This window comes from Pseudophryne corroboree, chromosome 10 (genome assembly GCF_028390025.1).
Source record: "Pseudophryne corroboree isolate aPseCor3 chromosome 10, aPseCor3.hap2, whole genome shotgun sequence".
Lineage (NCBI taxonomy): Eukaryota > Metazoa > Chordata > Amphibia > Anura > Myobatrachidae > Pseudophryne > Pseudophryne corroboree.
In genome coordinates, this window is record NC_086453.1 from 69,299,914 (window position 1) to 69,325,204 (window position 25,291).

Here is a 25,291-nt window from a genome sequence, read left to right on the forward strand (position 1 = left end):
GTACCTTGGAAATGCTTCCATACGGCTTAGAGTAAATGTGCGTGTGGATGATGGTTGGATGTTGCACTGTGTTTATTATTATTATTTTTATTGATTTTGTTAAAGTTCTACATCAATACTAAATACACAGAATATACTTTGAGAAAAGTCTCTCTGCTTAGGATAATCTTTGGGAGGCTCCATAGCCCAGTGGTTAGGCAACCCGCCTACAGTGCAGATGGTGATTGCAGGGTCACAGGTTCAACTGGTGTTTGTAGTATTTGTCATTTTCCACCTGATAGTGCTAACAGTCTCAATACATAAATGGCCATGTGGTTCCCCAGTGAGTACCTTAGAAATGCTTCCATACGGCGTAGAATAAATGTGCATGTGGATAATGGTTGGATGTTGCACTGTGTTTATTATTATTATTTTAATTGATTTTGATAAAGTTCTACATCAATACTAAATACACAGAATATACTTTGAGAAAAGTCTCTCTGCTTAGCATAATCTTCGGGAGGCTCCATAGCCCAGTGGTTAGTCAACCCACCTACAGCACAAATGGTGATTGCAGGGTCACAGGTTTAAATCCCAGGTTCAACTGGTGTTTGTAGTATTTGTCATTTTCCACCTGATAGTGCTAACAGTCTCAATACATAAATGGCCATGTGGTTCCCCAGTGAGTACCTTGGAAATGCTTCCATACGGCTTAGAGTAAATGTGCGTGTGGATGATGGTTGGATGTTGCACTGTGTTTATTATTATTATTTTAATTGATTTTGTTAAAGTTCTACATCAATACTAAATACACAGAATATACTTTGAGAAAAGTTTCTCTGCTTAGCATAATGTTTGGGAGCCTCCATAGCCCAGTGGTTAGGCAACCCGCCTACAGTGCAGATGGTGATTGCAGGATCACAGGTTCAAATCCCAGGTTCAACTGGTGTTTGTAGTATTTGTCATTTTCCACCTGATAGTGCTAACAGTCTCAATACATAAATGGCCATGTGGCTCCCCAGTGAGTACCTTAGAAATGCTTCCATATGGCTTAGAGTAAATGGGCATGTGGATGATGGTTGTAAACTTAGTTGCATGTTGCACTGTGTTTATTATTATTATTGTAATTGATTTTGATAAAGTTCAACATCAATACTAAATACACAGAATATACTTTGAGGAAAGTCTCTCTGCTTAGCATAATCTTCGGGAGGCTCCATAGCCCAGTGGTTAGGCAACCCGCCTACAGTGCAGATGGTGATTGCAGGGTCACAGGTTCGAATCCCAAGTTCAACTGGTGTTTGTAGTATTTGTCATTTTCCACCTGATAGTGTTAACAGTCTCAATACATAAATGGCCATGTGGTTCCCCAGTGAGTACCTTGGAAATGCTTCCATACGGCTTAGAGTAAATGTGCGTGTGGATGATGGTTGGATGTTGCACTGTGTTTATAATTATTATTTTAATTGATTTTGTTAAAGTTCTACATCAATACTAAATACACAGAATATACTTTGAGAAAAGTCTCTCTGCTTAGCATAATTTTTGGGAGGCTCCATAGCCCAATGGTTAGGCAACCCGCCTACAGTGCAGATGGTGATTGCAGGGTCACAGGTTCGAATCCCAGGTTCAACTGGTGTTTGTAGTATTTGTCATTTTCCACCTGATAGTGCTAACAGTCTCAATACATAAATGGCCATGTGGTTCCCCAGTGAGTACCTTAGAAATGCTTCCATATGGCTTAGAGTAAATGGGCATGTGGATGATGGTTGTATACTTAGTTGCATGTTGCACTGTGTTTATTATTATTATTGTAATTGATTTTGATAAAGTTCACCATCAATACTAAATACACAGAATATACTTTGAGAAAAGTCTCTCTGCTTAGCATAATCTTTGGGAGGCTTCATAGGCCAGTGGTTAGGCAACCCACCTACAGTGCAGATGGTGATTGCAGGGTCACAGGTTCGAATCCCAGGTTCAATTGGTGTTTGTAGTATTTGTCGTTTTCCACCTGATAGTGCTAACAGTCTCAATACATAAATGGCCATGTGGTTCCCCAGTAAGTACCTTGGAAATGCTTCCATACGGCTTATAGTAAATGTGCGTGTGGATGATGGTTGGATATTGCACTATGTTTATTATTATTATTTTAATTGATTTTGTTAAAGTTCTACATCAATACTAAATACACAGAATATACTTTGAGAAAAGTTTCTCTGCTTTGCATAATGTTTGGGAGCCTCCATAGCCCAGTGGTTAGGCAACCCGCCTACAGTGCAGATGGTGATTGCAGGATCACAGGTTCAAATCCCAGGTTCAACTGGTGTTTGTAGTATTTGTCATTTTCCACCTGATAGTGCTAACAGTCTCAATACATAAACGGCCATGTGGCTCCCCAGTGAGTACCTTAGAAATGCTTCCATATGGCTTAGAGTAAATGGGCATGTGGATGATGGTTGTATATTTAGTTGCATGTTGCACTGTGTTATTATTATTATTGTAATTGATTTTGATAAAGTTCAACATCAATACTAAATACACAGAATATACTTTGAGAAAAGTCTCTCTGCTTAACATAATCTTTGGGAGGCTCCATAGCCCAATGGTTAGGCAACCCGCCTACAGTGCAGATGGTGATTGCAGGGTCACAGGTTCGAATCCCAGGTTCAACTGGTGTTTGTAGTATTTGTCATTTTCCACCTGATAGTGTTAACAGTCTCAATACATAAATGGCCATGTGGTTCCCCAGTGAGTACCTTAGAAATGCTTCCATATGGCGTAGAATAAATGTGCGTGTGGATAATGGTTGGATGTTGCACTGTGTTTATTATTATTATTTTAATTGATTTTGTTAAAGTTCTACATCAATACTAAATACACAGAATATACTTTGAGAAAAGTCTCTCTGCTTAGCATAAACTTTGGGAGGCTCCATAGCCCAGTGGTTAGGCAACCCGCCTACAGTGCAGATGGTGATTGCAGGGTCACTGGTTCATATCCCAGGTTCAACTGGTGTTTGCAGTATTTGTCATTTTCCACCTGATAGTGTTAACAGTCTCAATACATAAATGGCCATGTGGTTACCCAGTGAGTACCTTGGAAATGCTTCCATACGGCTTAGAGTAAATGTGCATGTGGATAATGGTTGGATGTTGCACTGTGTTTATTATTATTATTTTAATTGATTTTGATAAAGTTCTACATCAATACTAAATACACAGAATATACTTTGAGAAAAGTCTCTCTGCTTAGCATAATCTTCGGGAGGCTCCATAGCCCAGTGGTTAGTCAACCCACCTACAGCACAAATGGTGATTGCAGGGTCACAGGTTCGAATCCCAGGTTCAACTGGTGTTTGTAGTATTTGTCATTTTCCACCTGATAGTGCTAACAGTCTCAATACATAAATGGCCATGTGGTTCCCCAGTGAGTACCTTAGAAATGCTTCCATATGGCTTAGAGTAAATGGGCATGTGGATGATGGTTGTATACTTAGTTGCATGTTGCACTGTGTTTATTATTATTTTTATTGTAATTGATTTTGATAAAGTTCAACATCAATACTAAATACACAGAATATACTTTGAGAAAAGTCTCTCTGCTTAGCATAATCTTTGGGAGGCTTCATAGGCCAGTGTTTAGGCAACCCACCAACAGTGCAGATGGTGATTGCAGGGTCACAGGTTCGAATCCCAGGTTCAACTGGTGTTTGTAGTATTTGTCATTTTCCACCTGATAGTGCTAACAGTCTCAATACATAAATGGCCATGTGGTTCCCCAGTGAGTACCTTAGAAATGCTTCCATACGGCGTACAATAAATGTGCGTGTGGATGATGGTTGGATGTTGCACTGTGTTTATTATTATTATTTTAATTGATTTTGTTAAAGTTCTACATCAATACTAAATACACAGAATATACTTTGAGAAAAGTCTCTCTGCTTAGCATAAACTTTGGGAGGCTCCATAGCCCAATGGTTAGGCAACCCGCCTACAGTGCAGATGGTGATTGCAGGGTCACAGGTTTGAATCCTAGGTTCAACTGATGTTTGTAGTATTTGTCATTTTCCACCTGATAGTGCTAACAGTCTCAATACATAAATGGCCATGTGGTTCCCCAGTGAGTACCTTAGAAATGCTTCCATATGGCTTAGAGTAAATGGGCATGTGGATGATGGTTGTATACTTAGTTGCATGTTGCACTGTGTTTATTATTATTATTGTAATTGATTTTGATAAAGTTCAACATCAATACTAAATACACAGAATATTCTTTGAGGAAAGTCTCTCTGCTTAGCATAATCTTTGGGAGGCTCCATAGGCCAGTAGTTAGGCAACCCGCCTACAGTGCAAATGGTGATTGCAGGGTCACAGGTTCGAATCCCAGGTTCAACTGGTGTTTGTAGTATTTGTCATTTTCCACCTGATAGTGCTAACAGTCTCAATACATAAATGGCCATGTGGTTCCCCAGTGAGTACCTTAGAAATGCTTCCATATGGCTTAGAATAAATGTGCGTGTGGATGATGGTTGGATGTTGCACTGTGTTTATTATTATTATTTTAATTGATTTTGTTAAAGTTCTACATCAATACTAAATACACAGAAAATACTTTGAGAAAAGTGTCTCTGCTTAGCATAATCTTTGGGAGGCTCCATAGCCCAGTGGTTAGGCAACCCACCTACAGCGCAGATGGTGATTGCAGGGTCACAGGTTCGAATCCCAGGTTCAACTGGTGTTTGTAGTATTTGTCATTTTCCACCTGATAGTGCTAACAGTCTCAATACATAAATGGCCATGTGGTTCCCCAGTGAGTACCTTAGAAATGCCTCCATATGGCTTAGAGTAAATGGTCATGTGGATGATGGTTGTATACTTAGTTGCATGTTGCACTGTGTTTATTATTATTATTGTAATTGATTTTGATAAAGTTCAACATCAATACTAAATACACAGAATATACTTTGAGAAAAGTCTCTCTGCTTAGCATAATCTTGGGGAGGCTTCATAGGCCAGTGGCTAGGCAACCCGCCTACAATGCAGATGGTGATTGCAGGGTCACAGGTTCGAATCCCAGGTTCAACTGGTGTTTGTAGTATTTGTCATTTTCCACCTGATAGTGCTAACAGTCTCAATACATAAATGGCCATGTGGTTCCCCAGTGAGTACCTTGGAAATGCTTCCATACGGCTTAGAGTAAATGTGCGTGTGGATGATGGTTGGATGTTGCACTGTGTTTATTATTATTATTTTTATTGATTTTGTTAAAGTTCTACATCAATACTAAATACACAGAATATACTTTGAGAAAAGTCTCTCTGCTTAGGATAATCTTTGGGAGGCTCCATAGCCCAGTGGTTAGGCAACCCGCCTACAGTGCAGATGGTGATTGCAGGGTCACAGGTTCAACTGGTGTTTGTAGTGTTTGTCATTTTCCACCTGATAGTGCAAACAGTCTCAATACATAAATGGCCATGTGGTTCCCCAGTGAGTACCTTAGAAATGCTTCCATACGGCGTAGAATAAATGTGCATGTGGATAATGGTTGGATGTTGCACTGTGTTTATTATTATTATTTTAATTGATTTTGATAAAGTTCTACATCAATACTAAATACACAGAATATACTTTGAGAAAAGTCTCTCTGCTTAGCATAATCTTCGGGAGGCTCCATAGCCCAGTGGTTAGTCAACCCACCTACAGCACAAATGGTGATTGCAGGGTCACAGGTTCAAATCCCAGGTTCAACTGGTGTTTGTAGTATTTGTCATTTTCCACCTGATAGTGCTAACAGTCTCAATACATAAATGGCCATGTGGTTCCCCAGTGAGTACCTTAGAAATGCTTCCATATGGCTTAGAGTAAATGGGCATGTGGATGATGGTTGTATACTTAGTTGCATGTTGCACTGTGTTTATTATTATTATTGTAATTGATTTTGATAAAGTTCAACATCAATACTAAATACACAGAATATACTTTGAGAAAAGTCTCTCTGCTTAGCATAATCTTTGGGAGGCTTCATAGGCCAGTGTTTAGGCAACCCACCTACAGTGCAGATGGTGATTGCAGGGTCACAGGTTCGAATCCCAGGTTCAACTGGTGTTTGTAGTATTTGTCATTTTCCACCTGATAGTGCTAACAGTCTCAATACATAAATGGCCATGTGGTTCCCCAGTGAGTACCTTGGAAATGCTTCCATACGGCTTAGAGTAAATGTGCGTGTGGATGATGGTTGGATGTTGCACTGTGTTTATTGTTATTATTTTAATTGATTTTGTTAAAGTTAGACATCAATACTAAATACACAGAATATACTTTGAGAAAAGTTTCTCTGCTTAGCATAATCTTTGGGAGCCTCCATATCCCAGTGGTTAGGCAACCCGCCTACAGTGCAGATGGTGATTGCAGGGTCACAGGTTTGAATCCTAGGTTCAACTGGTGTTTGTAGTATTTGTCATTTTCCACCTGATAGTGCTAACAGTCTCAATACATAAATGGCCATGTGGTTCCCCAGTGAGTACCTTGGAAATGCTTCCATACGGCTTAGAGTAAATGTGCGTGTGGATGATGGTTGGATGTTGCACTGTGTTTATTATTATTATTTTAATTGATTTTGTTAAAGTTCTACATCAATACTAAATACACAGAATATACTTTGAGAAAAGTTTCTCTGCTTAGCATAATGTTTGGGAGCCTCCATAGCCCAGTGGTTAGGCAACCCACCTACAGTGCAGATGGTGATTGCAGGATCACAGGTTCAAATCCCAGGTTCAACTGGTGTTTGTAGTATTTGTCATTTTCCACCTGATAGTGCTAACAGTCTCAATACATAAATGGCCATGTGGCTTCCCAGTGAGTACCTTAGAAATGCTTCCATATGGCTTAGAGTAAATGGGCATGTGGATGATGGTTGTATATTTAGTTGCATGTTGCACTGTGTTATTATTATTATTGTAATTGATTTTGATAAAGTTCAACATCAATACTAAATACACAGAATATACTTTGAGAAAAGTCTCTCTGCTTAACATAATCTTTGGGAGGCTCCATAGCCCAATGGTTAGGCAACCCGCCTACAGTGCAGATGGTGATTGCAAGGTCACAGGTTCGAATCCCAGGTTCAACTGGTGTTTGTAGTATTTGTCATTTTCCACCTGATAGTGTTAACAGTCTCAATACATAAATGGCCATGTGGTTCCCCAGTGAGTACCTTAGAAATGCTTCCATATGGCGTAGAATAAATGTGCGTGTGGATAATGGTTGGATGTTGCACTGTGTTTATTATTATTATTTTAATTGATTTTGTTAAAGTTCTACATCAATACTAAATACACAGAATATACTTTGAGAAAAGTCTCTCTGCTTAGCATAAACTTTGGGAGGCTCCATAGCCCAGTGGTTAGGCAACCCGCCTACAGTGCAGATGGTGATTGCAGGGTCACTGGTTCAAATCCCAGGTTCAACTGGTGTTTGCAGTATTTGTCATTTTCCACCTGATAGTGTTAACAGTCTCAATACATAAATGGCCATGTGGTTACCCAGTGAGTACCTTGGAAATGCTTCAATACGGCTTAGAGCATGGGTCTTCAACCTGTGGCCCTCCAGCTGCTGTGGAACTACACATCCCAGCATGCCCTGCCTCAGTTTTAGCATACCTTAATAGCAAAACTGTGTCAGGGCATGCTGGGATGTGTAGTTTCACAACAGCTGGAGGGACACAGGTTGAAGACCCATGGCTTAGAGTAAATGTGCATGTGGATAATGGTTGGATGTTGCACTGTGTTTATTATTATAATTTTAATTGATTTTGATAAAGTTCTACATCAATACTAAATACACAGAATATACTTTGAGAAAAGTCTCTCTGCTTAGCATAATCTTCGGGAGGCTCCATAGCCCAGTGGTTAGTCAACCCACCTACAGCACAAATGGTGATTGCAGGGTCACAGGGTCACAGGTTCAAATCCCAGGTTCAACTGGTGTTTGTAGTATTTGTCATTTTCCACCTGATAGTGCTAACAGTCTCAATACATAAATGGCCATGTGGTTCCCCAGTGAGTACCTTAGAAATGCTTCCATATGGCTTAGAGTAAATGGGCATGTGGATGATGGTTGTATACTTAGTTGCATGTTGCACTGTGTTTATTATTATTATTGTAATTGATTTTGATAAAGTTCAACATCAATACTAAATACACAGAATATACTTTGAGAAAAGTCTCTCTGCTTAGCATAATCTTTGGGAGGCTTCATAGGCCAGTGTTTAGGCAACCCACCAACAGTGCAGATGGTGATTGCAGGGTCACAGGTTCGAATCCCAGGTTCAACTGGTGTTTGTAGTATTTGTCATTTTCCACCTGATAGTGCTAACAGTCTCAATACATAAATGGCCATGTGGTTCCCCAGTGAGTACCTTAGAAATGCTTCCATACGGCGTACAATAAATGTGCGTGTGGATGATGGTTGGATGTTGCACTGTGTTTATTATTATTATTTTAATTGATTTTGTTAAAGTTCTACATCAATACTAAATACACAGAATATACTTTGAGAAAAGTCTCTCTGCTTAGCATAAACTTTGGGAGGCTCCATAGCCCAATGGTTAGGCAACCCGCCTACAGTGCAGATGGTGATTGCAGGGTCACAGGTTTGAATCCTAGGTTCAACTGGTGTTTGTAGTATTTGTCATTTTCCACCTGATAGTGCTAACAGTCTCAATACATAAATGGCCATGTGGTTCCCCAGTGAGTACCTTAGAAATGCTTCCATATGGCTTAGAGTAAATGGGCATGTGGATGATGGTTGTATACTTAGTTGCATGTTGCACTGTGTTTATTATTATTATTGTAATTGATTTTGATAAAGTTCAACATCAATACTAAATACACAGAATATTCTTTGAGGAAAGTCTCTCTGCTTAGCATAATCTTTGGGAGGCTCCATAGGCCAGTAGTTAGGCAACCCGCCTACAGTGCAAATGGTGATTGCAGGGTCACAGGTTCGAATCCCAGGTTCAACTGGTGTTTGTAGTATTTGTCATTTTCCACCTGATAGTGCTAACAGTCTCAATACATAAATGGCCATGTGGTTCCCCAGTGAGTACCTTAGAAATGCTTCCATATGGCTTAGAATAAATGTGCGTGTGGATGATGGTTGGATGTTGCACTGTGTTTATTATTATTATTTTAATTGATTTTGTTAAAGTTCTACATCAATACTAAATACACAGAAAATACTTTGAGAAAAGTCTCTCTGCTTAGCATAATCTTTGGGAGGCTCCATAGCCCAGTGGTTAGGCAACCCACCTACAGCGCAGATGGTGATTGCAGGGTCACAGGTTCGAATCCCAGGTTCAACTGGTGTTTGTAGTATTTGTCATTTTCCACCTGATAGTGCTAACAGTCTCAATACATAAATGGCCATGTGGTTCCCCAGTGAGTACCTTAGAAATGCCTCCATATGGCTTAGAGTAAATGGTCATGTGGATGATGGTTGTATACTTAGTTGCATGTTGCACTGTGTTTATTATTGTAATTGATTTTGATAAAGTTCAACATCAATACTAAATACACAGAATATACTTTGAGAAAAGTCTCTCTGCTTAGCATAATCTTGGGGAGGCTTCATAGGCCAGTGGCTAGGCAACCCGCCTACAATGCAGATGGTGATTGCAGGGTCACAGGTTCGAATCCCAGGTTCAACTGGTGTTTGTAGTATTTGTCATTTTCCACCTGATAGTGCTAACAGTCTCAATACATAAATGGCCATGTGGTTCCCCAGTGAGTACCTTGGAAATGCTTCCATACGGCTTAGAGTAAATGTGCGTGTGGATGATGGTTGGATGTTGCACCGTGTTTATTATTATTATTTTTATTGATTTTGTTAAAGTTCTACATCAATACTAAATACACAGAATATACTTTGAGAAAAGTCTCTCTGCTTAGGATAATCTTTGGGAGGCTCCATAGCCCAGTGGTTAGGCAACCCGCCTACAGTGCAGATGGTGATTGCAGGGTCACAGGTTCAACTGGTGTTTGTAGTATTTGTCATTTTCCACCTGATAGTGCTAACAGTCTCAATACATAAATGGCCATGTGGTTCCCCAGTGAGTACCTTAGAAATGCTTCCATACGGCGTAGAATAAATGTGCATGTGGATAATGGTTGGATGTTGCACTGTTTATTATTATTATTTTAATAGATTTTGATAAAGTTCAACATCAATACTAAATACACAGAATATACTTTGAGAAAAGTCTCTCTGCTTAGCATAATCTTTGGGAGGCTCCATAGCCCAGTGGTTAGTCAACCCACCTACAGCACAAATGGTGATTGCAGGGTCACAGGTTCAAATCCCAGGTTCAACTGGTGTTTGTAGTATTTGTCATTTTCCACCTGATAGTGCTAACAGTCTCAATACATAAATGGCCATGTGGTTCCCCAGTGAGTACCTTAGAAATGCTTCCATATGGCTTAGAGTAAATGGGCATGTGGATGATGGTTGTATACTTAGTTGCATGTTGCACTGTGTTTATTATTATTATTGTAATTGATTTTGATAAAGTTCAACATCAATACTAAATACACAGAATATACTTTGAGAAAAGTCTCTCTGCTTAGCATAATCTTTGGGAGGCTTCATAGGCCAGTGTTTAGGCAACCCACCTATAGTGCAGATGGTGATTGCAGGGTCACAGGTTCGAAACCCAGGTTCAACTGGTGTTTGTAGTATTTGTCATTATCCACCTGATAGTGCTAACAGTCTCAATACATAAATGGCCATGTGGTTCCCCAGTGAGTACCTTGGAAATGCTTCCATACGGCTTAGAGTAAATGTGCGTGTGGATGATGGTTGGATGTTGCACTGTGTTTATTGTTATTATTTTAATTGATTTTGTTAAAGTTCTACATCAATACTAAATACACAGAATATACTTTGAGAAAAGTTTCTCTGCTTAGCATAATCTTTGGGAGCCTCCATAGCCCAGTGGTTAGGCAACCCGCCTACAGTGCAGATGGTGATTGCAGGGTCACAGGTTTGAATCCTAGGTTCAACTGGTGTTTGTAGTATTTGTCATTTTCCACCTGATAGTGCTAACAGTCTCAATACATAAATGGCCATGTGGTTCCCCAGTGAGTACCTTAGAAATGCTTCCATATGGCTTAGAGTAAATGGGCATGTGGATGATGGTTGTATACTATGTTGCACTGTGTTTATTATTATTATTGTAATTGATTTTGATAAAGTTCAACATCAATACTAAATACACAGAATATACTTTGAGGAAAGTCTCTCTGCTTAGAATAATCTTTGGGAGGCTCCATAGGCCAGTGGTTAGGCAACCCGCCTACAGTGCAGATGGTGATTGTAGGGTCACAGGTTCGAATCCCAGGTTCAACTGGTGTTTGTAGTATTTGTCATTTTCCACCTGATAGTGCTAACAGTCTCAATAAATAAATGGCCATGTGGTTCCCCAGTGAGTACCTTAGAAATGCTTCCATATGGCTTAGAATAAATGTGCGTGTGGATGATGGTTGGATGTTGCACTGTGTTTATTATTATTATTTTAATTGATTTTGTTAAAGTTCTACATCAATACTAAATACACAGAATATACTTTGAGAAAAGTCTCTCTGCTTAGCATAATCTTTGGGAGGCTTCATAGCCCAGTGGTTAGGCAACCCACCTACAGCGCAGATGGTGATTGCAGGGTCACAGGTTCGAATCCCAGGTTTAACTGGTGTTTGTAGTATTTGTCATTTTCCACCTGATAGTGCTAACAGTCTCAATACATAAATGGCCATGTGGTTCCCCAGTGAGTACCTTAGAAATGCTTCCATACGGCGTACAATAAATGTGCGTGTGGATGATGGTTGGATGTTGCACTGTGTTTATTATTATTATTTTAATTGATTTTGTTAAAGTTCTACATCAATACTAAATACACAGAATATACTTTGAGAAAAGTCTCTCTGCTTAGCATAAACTTTGGGAGGCTCCATAGCCCAATGGTTAGGCAACCCGCCTACAGTGCAGATGGTGATTGCAGGGTCACAGGTTTGAATCCTAGGTTCAACTGGTGTTTGTAGTATTTGTCATTTTCCACCTGATAGTGCTAACAGTCTCAATACATAAATGGCCATGTGGTTCCCCAGTGAGTACCTTAGAAATGCTTCCATATGGCTTAGAGTAAATGGGCATGTGGATGATGGTTGTATACTTAGTTGCATGTTGCACTGTGTTTATTATTATTATTGTAATTGATTTTGATAAAGTTCAACATTAATACTAAATACACAGAATATTCTTTGAGGAAAGTCTCTCTGCTTAGCATAATCTTTGGGAGGCTCCATAGGCCAGTAGTTAGGCAACCCGCCTACAGTGCAAATGGTGATTGCAGGGTCACAGGTTCGAATCCCAGGTTCAACTGGTGTTTGTAGTATTTGTCATTTTCCACCTGATAGTGCTAACAGTCTCAATACATAAATGGCCATGTGGTTCCCCAGTGAGTACCTTAGAAATGCTTCCATATGGCTTAGAATAAATGTGCGTGTGGATGATGGTTGGATGTTGCACTGTGTTTATTATTATTATTTTAATTGATTTTGTTAAAGTTCTACATCAATACTAAATACACAGAAAATACTTTGAGAAAAGTCTCTCTGCTTAGCATAATCTTTGGGAGGCTCCATAGCCCAGTGGTTAGGCAACCCACCTACAGCGCAGATGGTGATTGCAGGGTCACAGGTTCGAATCCCAGGTTCAACTGGTGTTTGTAGTATTTGTCATTTTCCACCTGATAGTGCTAACAGTCTCAATACATAAATGGCCATGTGGTTCCCCAGTGAGTACCTTAGAAATGCCTCCATATGGCTTAGAGTAAATGGTCATGTGGATGATGGTTGTATACTTAGTTGCATGTTGCACTGTGTTTATTATTATTATTGTAATTGATTTTGATAAAGTTCAACATCAATACTAAATACACAGAATATACTTTGAGAAAAGTCTCTCTGCTTAGCATAATCTTGGGGAGGCTTCATAGGCCAGTGGCTAGGCAACCCGCCTACAATGCAGATGGTGATTGCAGGGTCACAGGTTCGAATCCCAGGTTCAACTGGTGTTTGTAGTATTTGTCATTTTCCACCTGATAGTGCTAACAGTCTCAATACATAAATGGCCATGTGGTTCCCCAGTGAGTACCTTGGAAATGCTTCCATACGGCTTAGAGTAAATGTGCGTGTGGATGATGGTTGGATGTTGCACCGTGTTTATTATTATTATTTTTATTGATTTTGTTAAAGTTCTACATCAATACTAAATACACAGAATATACTTTGAGAAAAGTCTCTCTGCTTAGGATAATCTTTGGGAGGCTCCATAGCCCAGTGGTTAGGCAACCCGCCTACAGTGCAGATGGTGATTGCAGGGTCACAGGTTCAACTGGTGTTTGTAGTATTTGTCATTTTCCACCTGATAGTGCTAACAGTCTCAATACATAAATGGCCATGTGGTTCCCCAGTGAGTACCTTAGAAATGCTTCCATACGGCGTAGAATAAATGTGCATGTGGATAATGGTTGGATGTTGCACTGTGTTTATTATTATTATTTTAATTGATTTTGATAAAGTTCAACATCAATACTAAATACACAGAATATACTTTGAGAAAAGTCTCTCTGCTTAGCATAATCTTTGGGAGGCTCCATAGCCCAGTGGTTAGTCAACCCACCTACAGCACAAATGGTGATTGCAGGGTCACAGGTTCAAATCCCAGGTTCAACTGGTGTTTGTAGTATTTGTCATTTTCCACCTGATAGTGCTAACAGTCTCAATACATAAATGGCCATGTGGTTCCCCAGTGAGTACCTTAGAAATGCTTCCATATGGCTTAGAGTAAATGGGCATGTGGATGATGGTTGTATACTTAGTTGCATGTTGCACTGTGTTTATTATTATTATTGTAATTGATTTTGATAAAGTTCAACATCAATACTAAATACACAGAATATACTTTGAGAAAAGTCTCTCTGCTTAGCATAATCTTTGGGAGGCTTCATAGGCCAGTGTTTAGGCAACCCACCTATAGTGCAGATGGTGATTGCAGGGTCACAGGTTCGAAACCCAGGTTCAACTGGTGTTTGTAGTATTTGTCATTATCCACCTGATAGTGCTAACAGTCTCAATACATAAATGGCCATGTGGTTCCCCAGTGAGTACCTTGGAAATGCTTCCATACGGCTTAGAGTAAATGTGCGTGTGGATGATGGTTGGATGTTGCACTGTGTTTATTGTTATTATTTTAATTGATTTTGTTAAAGTTCTACATCAATACTAAATACACAGAATATACTTTGAGAAAAGTTTCTCTGCTTAGCATAATCTTTGGGAGCCTCCATAGCCCAGTGGTTAGGCAACCCGCCTACAGTGCAGATGGTGATTGCAGGGTCACAGGTTTGAATCCTAGGTTCAACTGGTGTTTGTAGTATTTGTCATTTTCCACCTGATAGTGCTAACAGTCTCAATACATAAATGGCCATGTGGTTCCCCAGTGAGTACCTTAGAAATGCTTCCATATGGCTTAGAGTAAATGGGCATGTGGATGATGGTTGTATACTATGTTGCACTGTGTTTATTATTATTATTGTAATTGATTTTGATAAAGTTCAACATCAATACTAAATACACAGAATATACTTTGAGGAAAGTCTCTCTGCTTAGCATAATCTTTGGGAGGCTCCATAGGCCAGTGGTTAGGCAACCCGCCTACAGTGCAGATGGTGATTGTAGGGTCACAGGTTCGAATCCCAGGTTCAACTGGTGTTTGTAGTATTTGTCATTTTCCACCTGATAGTGCTAACAGTCTCAATAAATAAATGGCCATGTGGTTCCCCAGTGAGTACCTTAGAAATGCTTCCATATGGCTTAGAATAAATGTGCGTGTGGATGATGGTTGGATGTTGCACTGTGTTTATTATTATTATTTTAATTGATTTTGTTAAAGTTCTACATCAATACTAAATACACAGAATATACTTTGAGAAAAGTCTCTCTGCTTAGCATAATCTTTGGGAGGCTTCATAGCCCAGTGGTTAGGCAACCCACCTACAGCGCAGATGGTGATTGCAGGGTCACAGGTTCGAATCCCAGGTTTAACTGGTGTTTGTAGTATTTGTCATTTTCCACCTGATAGTGCTAACAGTCTCAATACATAAATGGCCATGTGGTTCCCCAGTGAGTACCTTAGAAATGCTTCCATATGGCTTAGAGTAAATGGGCATGTGGATGATGGTTGTATACTTAGTTGCATGTTGCACTGTGTTTATTATTATTATTGTAATTGATTTTGATAAAGTTCAACATCAATACTAAATACACAGAATATACTTTGAGAAAAGTCTCTCTGCTTAGCATAATCTTTGGGAGGCTTCATAGGCCAGTGGTTAGGCAACCCGCCTACAATGCAGATGGTGATTGCAGGGTCACAGGTTCGAATCCCAGGTTCAACTGGTGTTTGTAGTATTTGTCATTTTCCACCTGATAGTGCTAACAGTCTCAATACATAAATGGCCATGTGGTTCCCCAGTGAGTACCTTGGAAATGCTTCCATACGGCTTAGAGTAAATGTGCGTGTGGATGATGGTTGGATGTTGCACTGTGTTTATTATTATTATTTTTATTGATTTTGTTAAAGTTCTACATCAATACTAAATACACAGAATATACTTTGAGAAAAGTCTCTCTGCTTAGGATAATCTTTGGGAGGCTCCATAGCCCAGTGGTTAGGCAACCCGCCTACAGTGCAGATGGTGATTGCAGGGTCACAGGTTCAACTGGTGTTTGTAGTATTTGTCATTTTCCACCTGATAGTGCTAACAGTCTCAATACATAAATGGCCATGTGGTTCCCCAGTGAGTACCTTAGAAATGCTTCCATACGGCGTAGAATAAATGTGCATGTGGATAATGGTTGGATGTTGCACTGTGTTTATTATTATTATTTTAATTGATTTTGATAAAGTTCTACATCAATACTAAATACACAGAATATACTTTGAGAAAAGTCTCTCTGCTTAGCATAATCTTCGGGAGGCTCCATAGCCCAGTGGTTAGTCAACCCACCTACAGCACAAATGGTGATTGCAGGGTCACAGGTTTAAATCCCAGGTTCAACTGGTGTTTGTAGTATTTGTCATTTTCCACCTGATAGTGCTAACAGTCTCAATACATAAATGGCCATGTGGTTCCCCAGTGAGTACCTTAGAAATGCTTCCATATGGCTTAGAGTAAATGGGCATGTGGATGATGGTTGTATACTTAGTTGCATGTTGCACTGTGTTTATTATTATTATTGTAATTGATTTTGATAAAGTTCAACATCAATACTAAATACACAGAATATACTTTGAGAAAAGTCTCTCTGCTTAGCATAATCTTTGGGAGGCTTCATAGGCCAGTGTTTAGGCAACCCACCTACAGTGCAGATGGTGATTGCTGGGTCACAGGTTCGAATCCCAGGTTCAACTGGTGTTTGTAGTATTTGTCATTTTCCACCTGATAGTGCTAACAGTCTCAATACATAAATGGCCATGTGGTTCCCCAGTGAGTACCTTGGAAATGCTTACATACGGCTTAGAGTAAATGTGCGTGTGGATGATGGTTGGATGTTGCACTGTGTTTATTATTATTATTGTAATTGATTTTGATAAAGTTCAACATCAATACTAAATACACAGAATATACTTTGAGGAAAGTCTCTCTGCTTAGCATAATCTTTGGGAGGCTCCATAGGCCAGTGGTTAGGCAACCCGCCTACAGTGCAGATGGTGATTGCAGGGTCACAGGTTCGAATCCCAGGTTCAACTGGTGTTTGTAGTATTTGTCATTTTCCACCTGATAGTGCTAACAGTCTCAATACATAAATGGCCATGTGGTTCCCCAGTGAGTACCTTGGAAATGCTTCCATACGGCTTAGAATAAATGTGCGTGTGGATGATGGTTGGATGTTGCACTGTGTTTATTATTATTATTTTAATTGATTTTGTTAAAGTTCTACATCAATACTACATACACAGAATATACTTTGAGAAAAGTCTCTCTGCTTAGCATAATCTTTGGGAGGCTCCATAGCCCAGTGGTTAGGCAACCCGCCTACAGCGCAGATGGTGATTGCAGGGTCACTGGTTCAAATCCCGGGTGCGACTGGTGTTTGTAGTATTTGTTGTCTTCCACCTGATAGTGTTAATAGACTCAATACAGAAATGGTCATATGGTGCCACAGTGAGTACCTTGGTAAATGCTTCCATATGGCTTAGAGTAAATGGGCTTGTGGATAATGGTTGTATCCTTAGTTGGATGTTGCACTGTGTTTATTATTATTATTATTGTTGTAATTGATTTTGTTAAAGTTCAACATCAATACTAAATACACAGAATATACTTTGAGAAAAGTCTCTCTGCTTAGCATAATCTTTGTGAAGCTCCATATCCTAATGGTTAGGCATCCCGCCTACAGTGCAGTTGGTGATTGCAGGGTCACTGGTTCAAATCCCAGGTGCGACTGGTGTTTGTAGTATTTGTCGTCTTCCACCTGATAGTGTTAATATACTCAATACATAAATGGTCATGTGGTGCCTCAGTGAGTACCTTGGAAATGCTTCCATATGGCTTAGAGTAAATGGGCTTGTGGATAATGGTTGTATCCTTAGTTGGATGTTGCACTGTGTTTATTATTATTATTGTTGTAATTGATTTTGTTAAAGTTCAACATCAATACTAAATACACAGAATATACTTTGAGAAAAGTCTCTCTGCTTAGCATAATCTTTGTGAGGCTCCATAGCCTAATGGTTAGGCATCCTGCATACAGTGCAGATGGTGATTGCAGGGTCACTGGTTCGAATCCCGGGTGCGACTGGTGTTTGTAGTATTTGTCGTCTTCCACCTGATATTGTTAATATACTCAATACATAAATGGTCATGTGGTGCCTCAGTGAGTACCTTGGAAATGCTTCCATATGGCTTAGAGTAAATGGGCTTGTGGATAATGGTTGTATCCTTAGTTGGATGTTGCACTGTGTTTATTATTATTATTGTTGTAATTGATTTTGTTAAAGTTCAACATCAATACTAAATACACAGAATATACTTTGAGAAAAGTCTCTCTGCTTAGCATAATCTTTGTGAGGCTCCATAGCCTAATGGTTAGGCTTCCTGCCTACAGTGCAGATGGTGATTGCAGGGTCACTGGTTCGAATCCCGGGTGCGACTGGTGTTTGTAGTATTTGTTGTCTTCCACCTGATAGTGTTAATAGAATCAATACATAAATTGTCATGTAGTGCCTCAGTGAGTACCTTGGAAATGCTTCTATATGGCTTAGAGTAAATGGGCTTGTGGATAATGGTTGTATCCTTAGTTGGATGTTGCACTGTGTTTATTATTGTTGTAATTGATTTTGTTAAAGTTCAACATCAATACTAAATACACAGAATATACTTTGACAAAAGTCTCTCTGCTTAGCATAGCCTTTGGGAGGCTCCATAGCATAATGGTTAAGCATCCCACCCACAGTGCAGATGGTGATTGTAGGGTCACTGGTTCGAATCCCGGGTGCGACTGGTGTTTGTAGTATTTGTCATCTTCCACCTGATAGTGTTAACAGTCTCAATACATAAATGGTCATGTGGTGTCTCCGTGAGTACCTTGGAAATGCTTCCAAATGGGCTTGAGGATAATGGTTGTATTCTTAGTTGGATGTTGCACTGTGTTTATTATTATTATTGTTGTAATTGATTTTGTTAAAGTTCAACATCAATACTAAATACACAGAATATACTTTGAGAAAAGTCTCTCTGCTTAGCATAATCTTTGGGAGGCTCCATAGCATAATGGTTAGGCATCCCACCTACAGTGCAGATGGTGATTGCAGGGTCACTGGTTCGAATCCCGGATGCAACTGGTGTTTGTTGTATTTGTAATCTTCCACCTGATAGTGTTAACAGTCTCAATACATAAATGGTCATGTGGTGCCTCCGTAAGTACCTTGGAAATGCTTCCATATGGCTTAGAGTAAATGGGCTTGTGGATAATGGTTGTATCCTTAGTTGGATGTTGCACTGTGTTTATTATTATTATTGTTGTAATTGATTTTGTTAAAGTTCAACATCAATACTAAATACACAGAATATACTTTGAGAAAAGTCTCTCTGCTTAGCATAATCTTTGGGAGGCTCCATAGCATAATCTTTGGGAGGCTCCATAGCATAATGGTTAGGCATCCCGCCTACAGTGCAGGTGGTGAATGCAGGGTCACTGGTTCAAATCCCGGGTGCGACTGGTGTTTGTAGTATTTGTCGTCTTCCACCTGATAGTGTTAATAGTCTCAATACATAAATGGTCATGTGGTGCCTCAGTGAGTACCTTGGAAATGCTTCCATATGGCTTAGAGTAAATGGGCTTGTGGATAATGGTTGTATCCTTAGTTGGATGTTGCACTGTGTTTATTATTATTATTGTTGTAATTGATTTTGTTAAAATTCAACATCAATACTAAATACACAGAATATACTTTGAGAAAAGTCTCTTTGCTTAGCATAATCTTTGTGAGGCTCCATAGCCTAATGGTTAGGCATCCCGCCTACAGTGCAGATGGTGATTGCAGGGTTACTGGTTCAAATCCCAGGTGCGACTGGTGTTTGTAGTATTTGTCGTCTTCCACCTGATAGTGTTAATATACTCAATACATAAATGGTCATGTGGTGCCTCAGTGAGTACCTTGGAAATGCTTCCATATAGCTTAGAGTAAATGGGCTTGTGGATAATGGTTGTATCCTTAGTTGGATGTTGCACTGTGTTTATTGTTGTAATTGATTTTGTTAAAGTTCAACATCAATACTAAATACACAGAATATACTTTGTGAAAAGTCTCTCTGCTTAGTATAATCTTCGGGAGGCTCCATAGCCTAATGGTTAGGCATCCCGCCTACAGTGCAGGTGGTGATTGCAGGGTCACTGGTTCAAATCCCGGGTGCGACTGGTGTTTGTAGTATTTGTCGTCTTCCACCTGATAGTGTTAATAGACTCAATACATAAATGGTCATGTGGTGCCTCAGTGAGTACCTTGGAAATGCTTCCATATGGCTTAGAGTAAATGGGCTTGTGGATAATGGTTGTATCCTTAGTTGGATGTTGCACTGTGTTTATTATTATTATTGTTGTAATTGATTTTGTTAAAGTTCAACATCAATACTAAATACACAGAATATACTTTGAGAAAAGTCTCTCTGCTTAGCATAATCTTTGTGAGGCTCCATAGCCTAATGGTTAGGCATCCTGCATACAGTGCAGATGGTGATTGCAGGGTCACTGGTTCGAATCCCGGGTGCGACTGGTGTTTGTAGTATTTGTCGTCTTCCACCTGATATTGTTAATATACTCAATACATAAATGGTCATGTGGTGCCTCAGTGAGTACCTTGGAAATGCTTCCATATGGCTTAGAGTAAATGGGCTTGTGGATAATGGTTGTATCCTTAGTTGGATGTTGCACTGTGTTTATTATTATTATTGTTGTAATTGATTTTGTTAAAGTTCAACATCAATACTAAATACACAGAATATACTTTGAGAAAAGTCTCTCTGCTTAGCATAATCTTTGTGAGGCTCCATAGCCTAATGGTTAGGCTTCCTGCCTACAGTGCAGATGGTGATTGCAGGGTCACTGGTTCGAATCCCGGGTGCGACTGGTGTTTGTAGTATTTGTTGTCTTCCACCTGATAGTGTTAATAGAATCAATACATAAATTGTCATGTAGTGCCTCAGTGAGTACCTTGGAAATGCTTCCATATGGCTTAGAGTAAATGGGCTTGTGGATAATGGTTGTATCCTTAGTTGGATGTTGCACTGTGTTTATTATTATTATTATTGTTGTAATTGATTTTGTTAAAGTTCAACATCAATACTAAATACACAGAATATACTTTGACAAAAGTCTCTCTGCTTAGCATAGCTTTTGGGAGGCTCCATAGCATAATGGTTAAGCATCCCACCCACAGTGCAGATGGTGATTGTAGGGTCACTGGTTCGAATCCCGGGTGCGACTGGTGTTTGTAGTATTTGTCATCTTCCACCTGATAGTGTTAACAGTCTCAATACATAAATGGTCATGTGGTGTCTCCGTGAGTACCTTGGAAATGCTTCCAAATGGGCTTGAGGATAATGGTTGTATTCTTAGTTGGATGTTGCACTGTGTTTATTATTATTATTGTTGTAATTGATTTTGTTAAAGTTCAACATCAATACTAAATACACAGAATATACTTTGAGAAAAGTCTCTCTGCTTAGCATAATCTTTGGGAGGCTCCATAGCATAATGGTTAGGCATCCCACCTACAGTGCAGATGGTGATTGCAGGGTCACTGGTTCGAATCCCGGATGCAACTGGTGTTTGTTGTATTTGTAATCTTCCACCTGATAGTGTTAACAGTCTCAATACATAAATGGTCATGTGGTGCCTCCGTAAGTACCTTGGAAATGCTTCCATATGGCTTAGAGTAAATGGGCTTGTGGATAATGGTTGTATCCTTAGTTGGATGTTGCACTGTGTTTATTATTATTATTGTTGTAATTGATTTTGTTAAAGTTCAACATCAATACTAAATACACAGAATATACTTTGAGAAAAGTCTCTCTGCTTAGCATAATCTTTGGGAGGCTCCATAGCATAATCTTTGGGAGGCTCCATAGCATAATGGTTAGGCATCCCGCCTACAGTGCAGGTGGTGAATGCAGGGTCACTGGTTCAAATCCCGGGTGCGACTGGTGTTTGTAGTATTTGTCGTCTTCCACCTGATAGTGTTAATAGTCTCAATACATAAATGGTCATGTGGTGCCTCAGTGAGTACCTTGGAAATGCTTCCATATGGCTTAGAGTAAATGGGCTTGTGGATAATGGTTGTATCCTTAGTTGGATGTTGCACTGTGTTTATTATTATTATTGTTGTAATTGATTTTGTTAAAATTCAACATCAATACTAAATACACAGAATATACTTTGAGAAAAGTCTCTTTGCTTAGCATAATCTTTGTGAGGCTCCATAGCCTAATGGTTAGGCATCCCGCCTACAGTGCAGATGGTGATTGCAGGGTTACTGGTTCAAATCCCAGGTGCGACTGGTGTTTGTAGTATTTGTCGTCTTCCACCTGATAGTGTTAATATACTCAATACATAAATGGTCATGTGGTGCCTCAGTGAGTACCTTGGAAATGCTTCCATATAGCTTAGAGTAAATGGGCTTGTGGATAATGGTTGTATCCTTAGTTGGATGTTGCACTGTGTTTATTGTTGTAATTGATTTTGTTAAAGTTCAACATCAATACTAAATACACAGAATATACTTTGTGAAAAGTCTCTCTGCTTAGCATAATCTTCGGGAGGCTCCATAGCCTAATGGTTAGGCATCCCGCCTACAGTGCAGGTGGTGATTGCAGGGTCACTGGTTCAAATCCCGGGTGCGACTGGTGTTTGTAGTATTTGTCGTCTTCCACCTGATAGTGTTAATAGACTCAATACATAAATGGTCATGTGGTGCCTCAGTGAGTACCTTGGAAATGCTTCCATATGGCTTAGAGTAAATAGGCTTGTGGATAATGGTTGTATCCTTAGTTGGATGTTGCACTGTGTTTATTATTATTATTGTTGTAATTGATTTTGTTAAAGTTCAACATCAATACTAAATACACAGAATATACTTTGAGAAAAGTCTCTCTGCTTAGCATAATCTTTGGGAGGCTCCATAGCCTAATGGTTAGGCATCCCACCTACAGTGCAGATGGTGATTGAAGGGTCACAGGTTTGAATCCTAGGTTCAACTGGTGTTTGTAGTATTTGTCATTTTCCACCTGATAGTGCTAACAGTCTCAATACATAAATGGCCATGTGGTTCCCCAGTGAGTACCTTAGAAATGCTTCCATATGGCTTAGAGTAAATGGGCATGTGGATGATGGTTGTATACTTAGTTGCATGTTGCACTGTGTTTATTATTATTATTGTAATTGATTTTGATAAAGTTCAACATCAATACTAAATACACAGAATATTCTTTGAGGAAAGTCTCTCTGCTTAGCATAATCTTTGGGAGGCTCCATAGGCCAGTAGTTAGGCAACCCGCCTACAGTGCAAATGGTGATTGCAGGGTCACAGGTTCGAATCCCAGGTTCAACTGGTGTTTGTAGTATTTGTCATTTTCCACCTGATAGTGCTAACAGTCTCAATACATAAATGGCCATGTGGTTCCCCAGTGAGTACCTTAGAAATGCTTCCATATGGCTTAGAATAAATGTGCGTGTGGATGATGGTTGGATGTTGCACTGTGTTTATTATTATTATTTTAATTGATTTTGTTAAAGTTCTACATCAATACTAAATACACAGAATATACTTTGAGAAAAGTCTCTCTGCTTAGCGTAATCTTCGGGAGGCTCCATAGCCCAGTGGTTAGGCAACCCACCTACAGCGCAGATGGTGATTGCAGGGTCACAGGTTCGAATCCCAGGTTCAACTGGTGTTTGTAGTATTTGTCATTTTCCACCTGATAGTGCTAACAGTCTCAATACATAAATGGCCATGTGGTTCCCCAGTGAGTACCTTAGAAATGCCTCCATATGGCTTAGAGTAAATGGTCATGTGGATGATGGTTGTATACTTAGTTGCATGTTGCACTGTGTTTATTATTATTGTAATTGATTTTGATAAAGTTCAACATCAATACTAAATACACAGAATATACTTTGAGAAAAGTCTCTCTGCTTAGCATAATCTTTGGGAGGCTTCATAGGCCAGTGGCTAGGCAACCCACCTACAATGCAGATGGTGATTGCAGGGTCACAGGTTCGAATCCCAGGTTCAACTGGTGTTTGTAGTATTTGTCATTTTCCACCTGATAGTGCTAACAGTCTCAATACATAAATGGCCATGTGGTTCCCCAGTGAGTACCTTGGAAATGCTTCCATACGGCTTAGAGTAAATGTGCGTGTGGATGATGGTTGGATGTTGCACTGTGTTTATTATTATTATTTTTATTGATTTTGTTAAAGTTCTACATCAATACTAAATACACAGAATATACTTTGAGAAAAGTCTCTCTGCTTAGGATAATCTTTGGGAGGCTCCATAGCCCAGTGGTTAGGCAACCCGCCTACAGTGCAGATGGTGATTGCAGGGTCACAGGTTCAACTGGTGTTTGTAGTATTTGTCATTTTCCACCTGATAGTGCTAACAGTCTCAATACATAAATGGCCATGTGGTTCCCCAGTGAGTACCTTAGAAATGCTTCCATATGGCTTAGAGTAAATGGGCATGTGGATGATGGTTGTATACTAAGTAGCATGTTGCACTGTGTTTATTATTATTATTGTAATTGATTTTGATAAAGTTCAACATCAATACTAAATACACAGAATATACTTTGAGAAAAGTCTCTCTGCTTAGCATAATCTTTGGGAGGCTTCATAGGCCAGTGGTTAGGCAACCCGCCTACAATGCAGATGGTGATTGCAGGGTCACAGGTTCGAATCCCAGGTTCAACTGGTGTTTGTAGTATTTGTCATTTTCCACCTGATAGTGCTAACAGTCTCAATACATAAATGGCCATGTGGTTCCCCAGTGAGTACCTTGGAAATGCTTCCATACGGCTTAGAGTAAATGTGCGTGTGGATGATGGTTGGATGTTGCACTGTGTTTATTATTATTATTTTTATTGATTTTGTTAAAGTTCTACATCAATACTAAATACACAGAATATACTTTGAGAAAAGTCTCTCTGCTTAGGATAATCTTTGGGAGGCTCTATAGCCCAGTGGTTAGGCAACCCGCCTACAGTGCAGATGGTGATTGCAGGGTCACAGGTTCAACTGGTGTTTGTAGTATTTGTCATTTTCCACCTGATAGTGCTAACAGTCTCAATACATAAATGGCCATGTGGTTCCCCAGTGAGTACCTTAGAAATGCTTCCATACGGCGTAGAATAAATGTGCATGTGGATAATGGTTGGATGTTGCACTGTTTATTATTATTATTTTAATTGATTTTGATAAAGTTATACATCAATACTAAATACACAGAATATACTTTGAGAAAAGTCTCTCTGCTTAGCATAATCTTCGGGAGGCTCCATAGCCCAGTGGTTAGTCAACCCACCTACAGCACAAATGGTGATTGCAGGGTCACAGGTTTAAATCCCAGGTTCAACTGGTGTTTGTAGTATTTGTCATTTTCCACCTGATAGTGCTAACAGTCTCAATACATAAATG